This window comes from Parus major, chromosome 5 (assembly GCF_001522545.3).
Source record: "Parus major isolate Abel chromosome 5, Parus_major1.1, whole genome shotgun sequence".
NCBI classification, from domain to species: Eukaryota; Metazoa; Chordata; class Aves; order Passeriformes; family Paridae; genus Parus; species Parus major.
Window position 1 is genome coordinate 21,153,259 of NC_031774.1, and position 3,317 is coordinate 21,156,575.

The 3,317-nt window shown below is 58.4% G+C and overlaps 2 long non-coding RNA genes across 5 annotated transcripts in view; one reads left to right on the forward strand and one right to left on the reverse strand.

Annotated features, from left to right (window-relative positions):
• LOC107206267 overlaps window positions 1-3,317 on the forward strand; it is a 76,216-nt gene that overhangs the window by 12,124 nt on the left and 60,775 nt on the right. The window lies entirely within an intron of this gene.
• On the reverse strand, window positions 729-2,188 carry LOC107206268. Its single transcript, XR_001522358.2, has 2 exons — window positions 1,700-2,188; window positions 729-1,353 (listed from the first exon to the last, which is right to left on the reverse strand). It is a non-coding gene; the product is annotated as an uncharacterized LOC107206268 (long non-coding RNA).

The following is a 3,317-nucleotide window of genomic DNA, read 5'->3' on the forward strand; positions in this document are numbered from 1 at the left end:
CCCCTCCCTCCTCTAACCGAGGAATTCCCGTTTGGGTAAGTAGTGATCTTTCCTGTGCATGATGCAGAGAGTGGCTGTGAGTCTTGTCTTTATTTTATGCATGCCTGGATTATTTTTTCCTTCCTTTCTACTTTTCCTCTAAAGCGAGAGGGGTATACTCGTCTACATAATGAATTTTGGTGCATGCCCGGAGCTCAGACAGAGGGAATTCTTGTAGAAAGGGGAATCACCCTGTCGGTAAATCTCTGAATCAATAGCGAGCTGCAACTCTCTCTCTCTCTCTGTCGGCGCTGTTGAGCCCCTCTCCCTGCCCGCCCCCCCCTCTATTTTCGCCCTCCGCGGGGGGAGAGGCAGAGCCGGCGGCGGGGCCGGGGGCGCGGGCCGGGCGCTCCCCGCAGGGCGGCCGCCGGGAGCTGTCCGCGCCCCGGTGCTGAACCCGCAGCCGCTCCGCCGCCGCCACGAGCAGGGGTCGGTCCCGGTCCCGGCCCCGGTGCCCGCCGGGCGGGGGCCGCGCTGCGCCTCCCGCAGCGCCGCTCCCGCGGAGGTTTCCCCGGCGCCGCTCCTCCGCCCGGCGCCGCCTGCCCTTCCCGCCCGTGCGTTTGAAAGAGCCTGTACCTGATGATGGTGCTCCGCAAAATAAGAGGCTATAGGTTGCTTTATTTGGACTCACCCCTTCTCCTCCCACCTCATTTTTCCCCTCTAAGTGCTCACACTTTCTGCAGACCGTGTGTGTTCGAGCGTCTGTTTTTATTATTGCCCGTCCTTCGCGTCTTTAGTCATACCCTCACCAGAGGAGTTGGTGGAATGACTGAATTAGAGGCGAAGTAGTGGGGGACTGTTGTGGTGTGTACGGAGTAGCTATGTAGGGTTACCTCGGTGCTGCAACCACCCGTCACCCCCTCACTGCTTCTGAGAGCCGGGGAAGTTCTCGCTAGGCTACGAGCATGCAGGTTCGCAGGCATTCCGGCTAGCAAAGGCATGTCATCAGACTGCATTAAAAGAGACAAGGAAACACCGTCTGGCACTCACATGCACCACCGCGTTATCCCGGACAATGGTATCCCCTCCGAAACCGCCGTGGAAGGGGGCTTAGCAGCAGACTAAGACCTGCAAAGGATGGAAAACGCACGAGGCAGACAATAGCCAAAGAAGGAGCTTCCCTCGGAGCACGTTTAGCCATAGACTCTCAGTAAAAGCAAGCTTAGAAAATGGTGCACCTACCACACAAAGCCCAGCAACAATTGCGGATCCTGCAGACAATGGCATGATGCAGCCATGAACATCAGTATAGCACAGTACACTGGGCTGGGGTGAGAGCACCTCCTGGCCAAGACCGCATGCAATGGCTCTAATCTAGGCATACAAAAGACATAATTTCTTGCAATTAATCAAACACCAGCGCCTGAATTCACAGCACGGTACTCCACCCACGGCTCCTCTTAATGTCTAAACCATCCCTTCCCCGAGCTTGCGTGGTCGTATTTACAAGCGGACCAGATATCTATTTTTTTTGGTTGCTTTTTTAAAGCAAGAAAAAAATCCCCTTACAACACGTGCAGCCAATCGTTGCAACTCTTAATATATCTCTACAAAACAGGCATTAAAAACAAGAAATGCCCTCCTTCCTCGCCCCCTCCCTCGCCTTCCCAGCCCTCCCCTCCTAGATCGTTGCCTCACTTGACACAATGCATAAGATTACCCTTAACTGGATCCTATTAAATAATTCAATGGTGGCGGTGTAATTTTGGTTGGAAACTGCACGGATTTCCAAGTCGTGACTGTAAAAGTGAGTAATGTGCTCTGGCTGCGTCATGGCTCCAGTCACAGATGGTTCCAAACTGAGGAGAAATCGTGACTTCGACTTGAGACGTCCCCTCTCCATGAAAAGACCATCCAATCACAACGGCGTCGGGGGGCAGCCGGACTCCGCGGAGCTCGCTTTCTCCTTGCTCTCCCGTCCGTGTTGTGTGTGTGTGCGTGTGTGTGCCCGTGTGCCCGTGCCTGCGCGCGTGTGTGTATAAAATCCTCAACAAGTTGCAGAAGGGGTAGGGAGAGGAGGGGTTAATCCTGGGGAATCTTCTGCACCTAGTGAGATCGTGACCCTCCCACACAGTACAGTAACTTATATACACACCTGAAGGAAGGGACCTTGCTTTTGGGCTTTCCAAAAAAAAAAAAAAAAAAAAAAAAAAAAAAAAGCACCAAAAAAACACCACATCACTGTTGGTGATGGTTGCACCCTGCGCGGGACTCCCCGGAGCGGCCAGGGACGCGCCCCGCCAGGTAAGTGCTGGAGGTTTTCAAACTTCTGCTGCCTGCGCTGCCCCGGCCGCCCTGCCCGCCCTGCCTGCGCTCCGCTCCGCTCCGTTCCGTCGCGCCGCTGCCGCTGGTCTCGCCGGGGGCTCGGGAGGCTCGGCGAGTCGTGCCGCCCGGCGGGCAGGAGCGTCGGGAGGGAGCTGCGGCCGTGCGGGATGGGACACGCGCGGGGGCGTCAAGCGTGAGTTTCCCGTGCCGCTCGCGCGGGACCCTTTGCCGCCGCGGGGCAGTGGCGGAACTACAAGTTCTGGAGTTCGGGCCGGGATGCGAGTCCCCTCGGTCCCCCGCGGGTTTCTGCCCCAGCTCATTCGGCATCCCGGCGGGCGGGCGGGCCGCGACGCGACGCGGTGTGTTTGCCTTGCTCTCGCTGCCGCCTGGCACTGGCGGGGCCTCTGGTTCCCCGCAGGCTTTCAGGAGAAGACCTCTGGAGTTCAGTGACACGTCCTGGAAACTTTTAGCAAGAGGGTGTCTTCGCTGGCGGCGGTGGCAGGTGGCTCAGCGCCCAGGACGGCGCTTAGGAGCGGAGGGGAGGGGACGTCCCGCGTCCCCCGCCGACCCGGAAGGGTCTCTCCTCGGGTCTGGCAGGCTCCCCGCGCTGTGGCGGGGGGAATAGGGGAGAATGCAGCGGCAGGTGCCCGTGTCCCCGGCTGCCCGCCGCGAGGTGGCGAGCGGCCTGGGGCGCCCCCGCCGGGGGGACCAGCGGCTCTGCGCCCGGGATAACCCGCGACGGGGCTGGTCCTTAGCTTAACGGCGCCCCTTCGGCAGAGGATTCCCGGAGAGGGGCTCGGGGAGCGGCAGAAGCGAGAAGGGATCTGGGCTGGCCCAGCCGCATTCTTGGACGTGCTCTTGTCGCGGATTTGGTGACTAATTGAACATGGAGAGGGATTTTTTTTTCTCCTTTTTTTTTTTTCTTTCCCCCTTCCTTCCTTCTATCCATCCTTCCTTCCCTCCTGCTCTTCTCTCCTGTCCTCTCCCCCTTTCGGGAAAAAAAGGAAAAAAAA